We start from the raw sequence: 14,908 nt of genomic DNA, 5'->3' as shown, positions 1-14,908 counted from the left end.
AGGGTTAACTACCCACACCGCTAGTTAGCTGGGGTGGGGGGGGGGTTTAGCTTGCTACCACTCCCGTTCACACACCTGTGATTTAATCACTTTGCTTGGAAGTAGGACTTCAAGGGGGATAGGGATGGCGGGCAAGTTTGTATAAATAGTTAAGGTTTGTATAGTTAGGAAAAATACAAATTATCTATGAATCTGTCATTTGTTCCGTAACTGGAATACAAACCACGCTTTTTATTAGGGGTGACTCACCCATTAGGAAGGGTGGACGTCCCTGCCAATCTGGCTTTTGGCTTTTCCTGGGGGCTCCTTATCCGAGTATGTTAGTACTCGAAACCTTGCTACTCAAGGTCCGAGGCCTACACAAGTTGTGTGTTGAGACATGCAGAAAACTGATTGTCTAGGTAAAGTTATTCCGAGTCTATGTAGGGAAAACCTGATGTAACCAAGACTTTCTCAATACCTCCTCGCCAGGGTATGGGGACGCAACAGTATTAGCTTAATACTAGGTACACAAGGGAGCATGGTTTACCTGCAGTGGTTTGAGGTTAGCTTATGCAGAGAACCCAGGATGCTGCTTCCCCCACGAGAGGGTAGGATGAAGAAAAGAATAAGAGCCAGACAAATCTTTTCATGCACGCAGACTAAAACTGGGTAACAGTGCCCTCAATCTTCTGCTACTTGTCCAATAAGGAGCTTGAGGTATACAACCAGCTGTTGTGCAGCCACCACCAGACCGATAGAGATCATATCGAGTTCCTGTGGGTCACGTCTTGCAGGAGAAAGGTTGTTTAAGTCACCTGGAGCATTCACATCCTTTCTTGTAAAACCAGCGTCACAGTAATCTGCTAATAAGGACCAGGGGCATAGCTATGCCCCTGACACTGTGAGTCGTCATGTCGAGATTATGTTTCGGTGATCCTCCTCCAGTCTCTCCCAATGCTGATGACAAGAGGAGGGACCCAGGTGGGCTGTTGCCGATTTCTTTGGGTAAAATCTCATACCTTACCCCGGGTACAGTAACGGATGATCTGGATCGTCCATTACCGAGTGGAGACTTGTATAGGATCCGTCACCTCTGGAGACTGTGTCTGGCGACATACTCAGGGACGCAACTGAACATTGTCTTTCGCCCTTCTCAATACTGTAATGGGTAATGTCGAAAGAGAGACCATGAAGTTCCTTGACTTGCATGGTTGCTGTACGAGTGTGTAGGAACATTGTGTTCTTAAATCAGGAGAAAATTTGTTGCCTGGTGAAGTGGAACATAAGGAGGTCTCTTTAGAGATCGGAGAATTTGAACCATGTTCTGAGAGGAAGGTCTCAATATTGACTGGGGAAAGGCAAGTTATAAGTCCGTATGAGTTAGGAAAAGTCTATCGATGAGAGGGCGTCCCTTTCTTTCAGTTTGAAGGTGACGGATCATGGTTGAGTGATCATCTTTACCTGTCGAAACAGAATAGGGGGTCTTTTCCTCTTGTATATACTCAAGGATTCTGCTATTACTGGAATCGAAGTATCGAGTGGAGAGAGAGACTTTCATATGACACCAACCACAGAAGATGTAATACTGTCTAATAGACTGATGCTGAGGAATTCCTCAGATATCCAGACAACCTTTTCGCAAAAGAGGTATTGGGTAGTCTCCAGGCGTACAATCATAGCAAAACTATAGCTTGTGGTAGGTATCGAAGTGGGTTGTCTGTGATATGGAGAGGGTTCTCTTGGAGAGACTATCAGGAGCTGTAAAAGGTTTGGAAACCGTTCTGCATAATGCCATAGAGGAGCTAGGAGAGTCCTCGAGAGGTTGACCGATGTTCTAGCCTTCTTGAGTGTCCTTCTCCAGAGAAAACAGGGACGAGACGTAAACGTCATTGTTGTACCAACCGTTGTTGCCAGAGAGCCTTGGGGTCTAGGGCTGGGGAGCAACGGCAGCCTGAGATTCAGGAGCGTTGCGAACAGATCCCTAGTTGGAGGACCTCGTAAAGTCGGGACTTTGTCAGCTACAAGGCGATCTTAAGACCATTCAGTATACCTCATCTGAAATGCTGTGCACAGATTGTCGGCGAGCAAGTTCTTCTAGTCTGGAATGAAGAGGGCCGATAGTGGTAACGAATGGACTTTGGCCCTTTTTAGTGTTTATACTGATAGATGGGAAGAGGCTACAAGCAAGTTCCTTCTTGCTTGTCGATGTGTCTCTCCATGTGGTGAGTAGTGTGTCGTCCACCACATCACCAAGTGGTCTGTTAGGAACCGATGAGGCTGCTGAAGGACCGGAAAGTTGGCCTTCATCTCCTAAGAGATTCAAGTGAAGGTACTTACGGACTCTGTCCAGAGGGCTGAGGTGGTGTGGTGCAGCATTATGGTTCCTTCTCTCTTCTTTTGATGTGTTCCAAGCACAACATCAAGTCCGAGGGGTGGGGAAGGATGAGAAGGTTATGCTGCTCTGTAGATTCTCGACTGACACCCATCCCTTGAGGTTTGTCCAACCTTCTGGTCCCATGGGGGTCAGAATGTTTGGGGGATCGAGGGTCTGATTCCAGTCCGACTCAAGTCCCTTTGGAATGGGAGTTCTCGTTTCGAGAAGGTTTTATGGAGATTGGTGTCTAGAATCATTCCCGGATACACGTCTTCTGGGAGGGAAGTAGGGAAGACTTCCGCAGGTTTGCACTGATCAATGGATCTTGGTAAATTGACTTCAGAAGTTCCGGTGTTAATGCAAGGTTGCCACCGAGTCTGCTAAGGTCAGTCAGTCGTCCCGAAATGGAGGAGACAGAAGCCGATCCTGTGAGACCAGGATGGGTGTAGTGGAAAGACCGAAGCACAGTGCCCTGAACTGGTGTTTCTTATTCGTCTAGACTGAATCTTCCAACCTTCCTAGATGGATGGTTTGGACCTGGGGGTAAGTGTCCTTTAGGTCTAGTGTGCAAATGAAGACCTGAGGTCTTAGCCCTTGTTCGAACTCCAACATGGTATGGACATCGACCCAAACGGACAGCTCCTTGCGGATCCTTTTGCATGGAAGATTGTTGACGCTGAAGTCCTGATTCGTGTCGTAAAGGATCAGACGCGATACCCAGCGTAAGAATTCTTCTCTGAAAGAAAATTCCTTTAACTAACAGAAGGAAGGCAACGTTTAGCCTTACCATGCGCCCTGATGGGATTGATGCTATTCCTTAGAATAGAATCAATCTGGTGAATGTTAATCAATGGTTAACAGTTGGGTATCATGGTTACTGTGCAGTTGGAGAGCTTGCAAGTAGTTCCCTGTCGGCAAACAGTTGATGAGGGTTGTCGAACGTTTGCCGATCACTTTAGTGTGATGGCGAACAACCAGTAGCGAGAAGTATGTTGTATACCTTCTGATCTAGGAAACTACGGGAAGAGGTTGACTAGTAAGTTCGAGTCACGAACTGCTGGCGAATTGCCGATGATCGGTGAATCGGTGGTTTGTAAGCCGATGGTGAGTTAAGAGATCAACAAGCTGATTATGGTGCACCATGGTTTGTCAGAGATGGGCAAGCTGAAGATGGGCTGGCCAGAGATCAGCGAGCTGAGTTCAATGATCGAAGAAGATGAGCTGCCCAACGGTGATCTAGTGATCAGCAAGCCAATGACTGGTTATTGACTAGCAATCGGCGACCTAGCAATCAGTAATCCGTGAACTAGCCATCAGCAAACAGTGATCTAGAGATCACACTGTTGATGCTTTCCTGTTTACCGACGGTGGTCTGTCAAGGAAAAAAGAAACTTCAGAAGAGACAGGGACCAAGGATTCCCTGTTTCGATTCCCCTTGTAAGATGGAATCTTCGAGATCTTGAATCCTTCAGTGAAGCCTTTTCCCTCTTTTCCCAGTGGCAATGTAATGCGTTTGCGGGGAGGAATGAGGCAATGGTGATCTGTCCAAAAAGTTTTATTCCTTTTTACTGCCTATTGCACGAGTGTGTAAGAGAGTATTGGAGTGATGGCACACAGGATGATGCTGGTGCTCAATTTCTGCCAGGAAAGGAGACAAGCGCTGGCTCTTAGGCAAGAGTTGGCGCATTGGATCTGAGATCGCAACAGCGCAGGAGGGCGGAGGAAAGTGCGGAAGAGCGCTGTGTAATTTTGTGCATTCTACCTAGAATGTGCAGACGCTTGTGACTGGTTGCGTAAGGGCGGGTGCATTGGCGCATGTGTGAGAGTACTACGTGGAGACTGCTGGCGCTCGCGCGCGGAAGACCATCGGCGCCCCCTCGGAAGACTATTGGCACGCATGCGAGCGGAAGGCCATCGGGCGCTCGCGCTGGAGACCGTCGGCGCACGCGAAGGTAGTGCTAGTAGGTTGGCAGGTCAGCCGGCAGGACCAGAAACTGGGATGAGCCCTTTGGACAGGCAAACATCCATGATGGAGACCGTAAAGGTCCAAGGTAGAGTCCAGGACCGACATCCAAGGACTAACAGCGGCGTAAGGTTGCGTTGGTAGATCGGTAGGTCAGCTGGCAGGACGATCAGGAAGTGGGATGTGCCCTTTGGAAGGGCAAGCATCCACCAATGGGGACCATAAAAATGTCTGCGTTAGAGTCCAGGACCGAAGTCCAAAGGACTACCAGCGGCGTAAGGATGTGTTGGTAGATCGGCCGGTCAGCTGGTAGGATGATCAGGAACTGGGATGTGCCCTTTAGAAGGGTGAGTATCCACTGATGGCAACAGCGAAAGGTCCATAGAAGAGTCCAGAACCGAAGTCCACGGACTAAGTTGTAGCGCAAGGTTGCGCTGTTAGGATGATCAGGAACTGATGAAGCCAATGAGGGCCGGTGGACCAGCAAGCTGGCCTTAGGAATAGTCCAGGACCAAAGTCCACGGACTAAGTTGCAGCGCAAGGTTGCGCTGGTAGGTCTACTGGTAGGATGATCAGGAACTGATGAGCAGCGTGATCCTCCGGAAGGTGTCTCTATGAGTGGTCTCTCTCGCGAATGAGAGGTGAAAACTTCGTAGAAGAGACTTGAAGACATCCATGATGACCCCCATGAGGGATGGTGGATCAGCAAGCTGACCTTTAACAGAAGCAATCCTCCGAAGAGGAGTCTCTATAAGTGGCCTCTCTCACGAACGAGAGAGGTGAACACTTCGTAGAAGACTAGAAGACGCCCATGAGGACCGGTGGATCAGCAAACTGACCTTTAACAGTAGCAACCCTCAGAAGAGGAGTCTCTATGAGTGGCCTCTCTCGCGAACGAGAGGTAAGCGCTTCGTAGAAGAGACTTGTCAAGACCCTGCTCCCCCCCCTGAAGGAAGAAAAACTCAGCAAGGGGGGAGAGAAGTCTGGGCGAAGGCAGCAACAGCAGTCGGAGACGATGAATTTATTGAGATGTCGGAAGTTCTCCCTCGGAAAGGAGAAACAACCTCGCACCTGGGGAGGAAACTTTCCCTCGGAAGGGAAGTTGTCCGACCCCTGGAGGCGAACCTCCTTTAGCGTTCCAAGATGATCTGAAGTGCTGGTCATGTCACGAGAGTACTTCTAAGAGAAGGGATGATGCCCATGACGACGTCCTCTGAGGGACGGCAGTGACAGCAGATTCCCCAGCCATGAACAGAACAGCTCTGCTTCGTCGGCACTCTTAGTCAAACGAAGAAAAACTGCATAGTTAACTGGGAAAAAATAAAATTAATTATTTAACAGAAATTCCCTAGGGAGGAACTCCGAAGAGGAACCCTGAGGGAAACACACAAAAATAAGTATTGCGCCCTTCCTTCCCCAGTCGACATCCACGGGAGAAGGGGGGAGCGGAGTGACTGTAATAAAAACAGAATTTACAATTATGTAAATCAGCTAAGAATATTCATTAATAGTGGGAACCACTGATCCTCCGAAGGGAAGTGTTCCCCACGGAGAAAAGCTGAAAAGTTAAAATTACAATTATAATTTCACTAAAAATAATTGAGACAAACAATCGGAAGAGAAACCTAACCCGCGCACGGAAAAGGAGCTTCCCCAATAATACACTGTTGTTGTAAAGGTGAACGACCTCGAGAAGAGAAAGACTGTAGTCAATCTCTTAAGAGGCCACATTCCCTTCGCTCAGAATTCTATGTTTCCCGTAGGAAAAGTGAAAAAGCGAAGACTAGTTGAATGAAGAGGGTCCAGGCGATGATGATTCCCCTGCGGTGGCCGAGTTAACGGTTATATGCCAACGGGAAGACGGATGGACCAGAGAGAGAGAGGTCGTTCCCAATGAAGTGGAACTGTGCTGGCCTTGCTAATCTACGCGTGTCGCTGTCGTATATGTATCACACACACAGCACAAACACTGAAAAGGAAACTTATCACATTCCTATACACTATATATATATATATATATATATATATATATATATATATATATATATATATATATATATATATACTGTACACAAGAATGTTTTCATATGTATATACATGTATAAGAAAAAGTAAGTTAAAAGACAAAAATTAATGGCAGTCCAGAATAGGCTAGGAGGGAGAGAGAAAACAACCTCTCTCCATCCGAGCCAAAAGCAAAGTGACTAAATCACAGGTGTGTGAACGGGAATGGTAGCAAGCTAACCTCCCCCCTACCCCCGCTAACTAGCGGTGTGGGTAGTTAACCCTCGCTAAATTTTAATGGCTCGTCATTTCAGCTCCACCAAAAGTATAACCCCTAATAAATAGCGTGGTTTGTATTCCAGTTACGGAACAATTGATGGTTTTTTATATCGATCTGGTAAGTACTTACCCAGGGTATTCAGAATATTCTGAGGAGCCTTTGCAGTTTGTCGGGACGAGGTTGGAATCGCCAGAAAAGAGTAAAAAACGCCAGAAATCGGCTGTTTTTTCACGGGACTTATATTATAACCGTATGAAATATTAATGAATTCACTTCTGTAGCTTAGTAAATGATTGTCCCAACAATCTACACACTAGGACCACTCAGCGAATGAATGTCGGAAACGTGCAAGAATAGCCTACAAGAAACGTGTTGGAACACAAAGAAAACCCTAGTTTTGTGCTAGGCATTTCAAAGGATATCAAATAACTGAAATTTCACTCGTTTGTCCCAACGTTCTACATACTAAGAATACTGTGTATGAACATGTTGGAAACCCCTCTTCCCAACTAACACAGGTGAGAACCTGTGACTTTGGGTGGGCAAAAGCCAAACTGGTATTATTGTACTGTATTACAGGGCAATGTAACCTAGGAAATAACTATTTTTTTCAATAGAAAAAATCCCGCTCTCTTCGAAAATGACACTCGTTCCCATCGTAAATGAAGTTTCAGAAATATATATATATATATATATATATATATATATATATATATATATATATATATATATCCTACAATAATGGGGGACCCCCAGTGGGAACTCGGGGTTCTGAGTGGGGAAAACATACTAGGGAAATGGTATATAATGGTAAACCAGGCCTTTTCTTCTCTATACATTACCTTCTTGGATGGATAATAAAGTGAAGAAAAGACAAAACAGTATAACTGGATAAACTTTGGAGGCGCCATTGCAAAGGCTATGTCTCATGAAAAAATACGGTAATGTTGAGCTGCGCAATCTAACATTAGCAATGTTAGCGTAACATGCTAACATTAGCAGTGTTATTCATTTATTTTTTGTTATTCTACTTGTCGGTAGTAGTCGCTTTTGTTCGTTCGTTTGTACATAGCAGGTTTCGACCTTCTGCGCAAAAACCCCTCCTCCTTCGCATAGACTCCTCCTCCACCAATAGGATTTCTCCTTCTCTAGCCGTCAAATTTAACTATTCGCTTCACCCGCTTTATTCAAGTATATAACTTGATCCAGTACAACTATACCATCCGTTTCATGTAATATCCTCGTATACATATTACGTTTGACCCCAGTATGACTCGTTTTATTATCCAATACCTTATAAAATCATCTCATTTTATATTCCCATTAAATATTATTTATCATACACTCCATTTTATCTTGCTATATTACTTTTATACATTTTGTTATTACCTTGTCACACCCAGATTTCACATAAATACTTCCTCTGGACAACTTTCCCATTCTAGTTCATTCATGTTTACTCTCTAGACTCCGTTGCTTTTCCGTTAACCAATCACGAACCCATATGTATGGAAAGTTTGCACAGGGGGGTTAATATTTACCTAACCCCATCTTCCAACAAACCTTTTCCGTGTAAACCTTTGTCCAAGTCTTTGTTAGTTCAAGTGACGTCTTTTTGCGTATATTACGATGGAAGTTTTATAAACTTGTAACGGCTATGGTAATCCATACTTGAAAGTATTTTGGTGAATTCAAAGGTCGATAATTTTCTTAAATCTCGTAATGTAATGACCCAACGTTTACAGTGTTCCAAGTGCAGTACTAAACTAAGACAAAGAAGTTAAGACGTCACAGACTCACAGTCACAACACCCCGGTGACCCACAAGTTTCATCGTCGTGGTCATAAAAGTAAGTCATTAATTTCTTTAATTTTATATATTTGTAGGTAGAACCTTGGATTGAGGTTGTGACCTGGGAAGGGGGTCCGGGGGCTTGCCGCTGGCTAGGGGTTGTGACCTGGGAACTTTTAAGTTAGGTTAGGTGGGTTTGTTAGGTTCTGGACCCTTTTGTACCTTTTTATATATTATCTGAAGGGTATATGGAAAAATACTTTAAAATACACATGCTAATATTATTGTAGCATTGCTAACGTTGCGTAACATTGCTAATGTAAGCGTTCGCAGTACATAAGTTCTTGACGAGTGAAGTGACACGGAAATTGAACAAGTCATTATATTTAAACAATTTCAACAGAAAATATATGTTTTCCTGAAGAAAATAATGGGATTTAACCGGTTTTCACCTTCATTTCAGTCGTAATAACAGCAACCAGTTTGGCTACTTAAAGTTAGCACACTGTTCGTTGGCAGATGAAATGAAGGTCAAATTCGATCAAATCCCGTTATTTACTACAGGAAAACATATATTTTCGGTTCGAAATGAGAATCTGTAATACAGTAAAACTTTACTGCCAACCTAACCTATTAGCTCCCAGGTCATAAACCCTGGCCGGGGGCTTGCCCTTCACAGGTCACAGCCCCTAGCAAAATTTGTAAAAGGCAATTGAACTTAACAAACCAACCTAACCTAACCCAATAGTTTCCAGGTCATACACCCTAGCCGGGGGCTTGCCCTTCATAGGTCACAACCCTTAGCAAAACTTGTAAAAGGCAATTGAACTTAACAAACCCACCTAACCTAACCTAATAGTTCCCAGGTCACAACCCCTAGCCAGGGCCAAGCCCCCAGTGCACCCTTCCCCGGTTACTAACTAAAACTAAATAAAAAAATAAATCCTTACATTATGATGAAAGTGAATCACAAATAAATCTCTCTCCTACAAAATGAAAGCGATGGGAAGCACTTAAAATTATATCTTAACTAAACTGTAATAAAAATATTACTCAGGATTACCTTTATGTGAATATTTTACAACAATTGCACCTCAATATTACACGATCGTCATCGAGTACCACGCTTGTTGATATGAGTAATAAATTCAACCACATTGCTCAAAGTTTCCGATAAAGTTGAAAATAAGGTAGCTGCTATCATACATACAGGTGGCCGCTATCATACATACATCCAAAATCTGTAACTTTGTTAATAAAAGTTTCCGCCAATGGTATATGGTATTCAAAATAATGTATTTGAAAAGATCTATTCAATTATGCGAGTTTCAATGTCCTAACTGATATGCACCATTCCAATGTTGAACCAACTAACCTTTCCTTCTCAGGGAAGCATAATAAATCCATGAAAAATTGCACAAAATATGGGGATCTTCTGAAACATTTATTTCATTCGCTTGTTTACATTTTACAATCCTCTTCCCAAGTAATATTTATTTCACTTTTTTTGTTAGCATTTAACGATCCTCTTCCCATGTAATATTTAGAAAAGGGGAATACAGTGAACCCTCGCTACTTAGCGGTTCGACCATCGCGGATTCACCACTTCGCGGATTTTTTTCATAGCCCATGTATATACATATATCGCGGATTTTCCAGAAATATCGAAAATACCGCGATGTGACCGATGGTGCGAGATTGGAGAAAGTAAGGAAAATTGAATCGTGATTGATTTTCAATATAAATGAAACTTTGAGGAGCAACAAAGATATCATTTGTTAGAGAGATAGAGAGAGGTAAGGAATGGGAGGTAGTGAAAAGTAGCCCACAGAGAGAGAGAGAGAGAGAGAGAGAGAGAGAGAGAGAGAGAGAGAGAGAGAGAGAGAGAGGGGGGGGGTTTAAATGTAAAACAAAAAAATTTGATAGGTTATAACACATTGGTGCTTATGTAATATCAACTGTATACTGTAGACGGTTTGAATAAGTTAAGAAATGGTATAAATTATACTTTTTTAGTGTATTCGTACACACTCAAGAGCGGCAGTTTAGATGACAGCTGATCTAATCACAGCCAAAAGTAAAAAAAAAAAAGAAGTCAACAATACTCGATTTTTAAAACAAACCCGAAATTTAAAAACAAAAGTACATGCTTTCTTAATGTGCAATTAACTATTTAAAGAGTGGCAATTTTCTAGAATAAAATAATATTTCCCAAAAAATAGTGGTTTGCTGATGAAATCGGATGCCGTATTTTTAGCTATGATTGAAATGGATGTAGACTCGGCCTAATTATTTCGTTTCGTATTTAATTGACACTAAGAAAACTAATTTTAGTTTCTTCATCTAAATGTAAGTATTGTATAACACGAAGAGAGAGAGAGAGAGAGAGAGAGAGAGAGAGAGAGAGAGAGAATCAGCTGTTGTACTCAAATGGCGTCGTGTTTTTGTTTCGTGAGAATTTCATCGCCACGACTTTAACAACAACATACTGTACTGAACTTTACATTATTATACAGACTACTGTAATATGATAAAGTAAAATATTTGTAATCTATTTTATATGAAATGGGGCTATTTTTTTTTTTTTTTTTAAATTTACATTTACGTATGTAAAACAACTCTCTCTCTCTCTCTCTCTCTCTCTCTCTCTCTCTCTCTCTCTCTCTCTCTCTCTCTCTCTCTCTCTCTCTCTCTCTCGTAGATTGTTTTCCTGCTTTGCTACGTATGCATGATTTTATATAGATACGGTAAATAATATTTGTAATAACATTTTATTAAAGCTTTTACTGTAATATCATAATTTATCACTTTCATCATGCGCGTTAAATTCCTTAGTTTGTTTACTGAGCGTACTTTATGACGCCGTCGTTTCAGGCGGCGTCATAAAGAAAAACATTTCATTTGGAAGTCCTAAGAAAAATTAAGTAAAACATTAGTAATAACCAAATCAACATACTGTACTGAATAATCAATATAATCGATGCAGAAACTAACCTATACACAGATGTGTAAATGCGTTTGTTTCTTCATTATAATCAGAGATAAACGTAAACAAAACATTGGTTGCCATTTTTTATCGTGCTTTTTGGCGTGTTTAGGAAACGCATGATATAAAGTCGCCCTTAATATTTGTGCCTGTTTTAGTTTAGGGTACGTTAGTACATGCATTAAGTGTTCTGTACATTAAAGGGTAGTTTGTTAACAGTACTACGTACAAGGGAAGGTTTTAAAAGTCTGAATATATATGTTAAATAAATAGGTAAATATGGTGTCACTACTTCGCGGATTTTCACCTATCGCGGCCGGGTCTGGAACCTATCTACCGCGATAAACGAGGGTTCACTGTATTATAAAGTGGGGTGGACTGTGGCCGTCATTCTAAAATCGAGTTCGTAGAAAACTGGAATATTCTGAACTGTGGCCGGGAGAAGATAACTTAAGAAACCCACCTGGTTTCATTGTAGTGTATTACAGGGCAATGTAACCTAGGAAAACAACTAGTTTTTCTTATAGAAAAAATTACGTTCTCTTCGAAAATGACACTCGTTCCTGTCACAAATTAATAGTTTCAGAAATATATATACATCTATATCCTCCAATAATGGGGGACCCCCAGTGGAAACTCGGGGTTTTGGGTGGGGAAAACATACTGGGGAATCGATATATAAACGTAAAACAAGCCTTTTCTTCTCTATACATTACCTTCTTGAAATTATAATAACAGGAGGAAAATACAAAACAGTATATCTGGATAAACTTTGGAGGCGCGGTTACAAAGATTGTGTCATGAAAAAATACAGTACAGTAACCAGTGCTCCCAACGTCCAATGTAGATCAAATGTTATTTTGTGACCTGTCATACTACTAGGCTAGGTTAGGTGGGTTTGTTAGGTTCTGTGCCCTTTTTGTACTTTTTATATATTGAGTAAAACTTATATGGAGAAATTATTTAAAATACATATGGAAATATCTATCATTACTATCTTTAGTAATGTCAGCGTGCCGTTGGTAACTCTGTGTACCATTCGTCAACGTTGGTAACACTCTGTATTAATGGTAACGTTGCTAATGTTATCGTTCGTTCGTAAGAGAAGTGACACCGTGCAACTCAAAGTTATCCGATTTGGTTGATCTGTTTGTTTCCCATTGAAATGAACATCAAATTCGGTTAATTCACGTTAATTACTATAGGAAAACAATTATATATCGTTTCCCCACCCAAAACCCTGAGTTCCCACTGGGGGTCCCCCATTATCGTAGGATATAGATGTATATATATTTCTGATAGTAGTCATTTGCGACGGAAATGAGTGTCATTTTTTAAGAGAGCGTAATTTTTTCTATAAGAAACAGTAGTTTTTTCCTAGGTTACATTGCCCTGTAATTCACTACAAAAATACCACCCACCTAACCTATGCTAAAAGCCGTATCCTTACCCAGAGGGGCATCGCCCGCCCGGACCCCCTCCCCCTTACCTACTACGGGAGCGAGAAGATTTGTGGCCGGAGTATGAACTCGAGCCACAAATTTTCAGGTAATTTAGGGTTTTCGGCAAAAAACATTAAAAGTGTGCGTTTAAGCACATATTTAAGATCCGTAGACCATTTCCAAACGTTTTTATTCTATACAAGATAACAGTCGGAGCGATAATAAGCAAATTAGGACGCTTGGCAGTAGCGCTACAATCTACTCTATTTATTTCACCTTTTTGTTTACATTTTATGATCCTCTCCTGAAATATTCATTTCACTTTTGTTTACATTTTACATGTCAGATGTATCTGGCCATTGTAATACAGTATTAACCTATATTTCACCGAACATAATATAAGACTGATCAATACAATATCGTAGTCAATTCAACGTTTATCCTACAGTTACATGCATAGACTGCTCTGTCTGATGTACAGAAATTAGCCTTGTTTGGTTGCGGGAGGTGAAGCTTGGAACATGATTCTGAGAAGCTCAGTACATTACAAATAAGATATTGGCTGACAATTTCCACTTATTTTTTAAAACCTTATATATTCATGGATATTACCACCAATTCTTAAGAGTTAAATCGTTATACAAACCTCAGCTTTCGTCCCTGGACGATTCCTCCGTAGGACGACTGTTTGGTCCGCCATCTTCATCTCAGCGTTGCCAGATTGTATAAAAGGAAAACGCTTAAGGTAGATTATGATATGGAAGAAATTTCACCAGAATTCACCAACATATTCAAATAGTACATGATACATTATAAGTTTGAATTAGGATAGAAAAATGAATAGCACATCTTTTCACATGCTCAACTTTGATTATTTCGTGTTGTGTAGCATAAATTTGTATAAAATTTAATCTACTGTAAACATCCTTTAAAGTTGGAAAAGAAGACGAAAAACTAGATCCCAAAATAATTAATAAATAAAAACCGAAAACCGTTGTTAAGTGAATTAATTAAGCCATTGTTAAAGAGATTGTCTAACATAGTAAAGGGTATTTGTTTCTTACTGGGAGTAAAAAAGTAAGTTTTACTTCATATTCATTTAGAGAATTTTTTAACTTTCGTCGTACTAGGCAAATCTTGCTTTCAATCATGCTCCCAGTAATTTCAAAATCAGTACAGCAGATTTCAATCATTATAAAATGAAACCGAATTCATATAATGTTATCAAGCATTTTATTTGACATGTGATTACGGTATTTGGCTTTGTCCAAGTCAAATGTGAATACTGAAAAAATATATCCCACTGCTGCATTAGGCTGGCTATAGGACATGAGAGGCATATAGGCATAGTGCTAGTTTCCCTTAGGAGCAATATCCAGTACCATTATTATATATCTTTATAACTCAGCCTAAAATGTTTGGGGAAATACTTGTGATGCATAGATCAAAGTCAAAGATATTGTTCTCACTTCATACGTGGAAATACATTTAAATATTGTTTCTCCTGTGTTACTATTAAGACACATATACGTAAATTTAGTTAATCTCATAAATGTAATTACTTTCAGTACTTACTTTAAAAGCGGCCTTTCTTGTCCTATGAAGCAGGAGAACCCTACTCTCTACAGACCTTCAGTCATTAATCCATTATGGATGTATAAAAACTAAAATATCTCATTTCAATATTAATAATTAAAAGCCAATATTTTCACTAGATTTCGACACACACACTGGTTGGTTCCAAAACTGTCGTAATTTATTAACCAAGCTCGACATTTCATAATTTTCTCCGTCTGGCAACACTGCTCCATCTTAAAGAATCGTTCGAAATGATTGTTTTGTTTTTTTATCCTGTTAAAAGTATGTTGATAATTAGTTAGTAAATGACAGTCCCTTTATAATACCAAGTTTGGATCAAATTAATTTGCTTATGTCAATTTCCATTCGAATATTATTTTCTAAAGCTAAATTGGGTACACATAAGCATGTATGAATAATTAAGTAAAGTATTCTGACACATTCCAGCATCAAACATATACAGAAAATCTCTCTCTCTCTCTCTCTCTCTCTCTCTCTCTCTCTCTCT

This window comes from Palaemon carinicauda, chromosome 38 (genome assembly GCF_036898095.1).
Source record: "Palaemon carinicauda isolate YSFRI2023 chromosome 38, ASM3689809v2, whole genome shotgun sequence".
NCBI lineage: Eukaryota > Metazoa > Arthropoda > Malacostraca > Decapoda > Palaemonidae > Palaemon > Palaemon carinicauda.
This window is presented reverse-complemented; position numbering follows the sequence as displayed.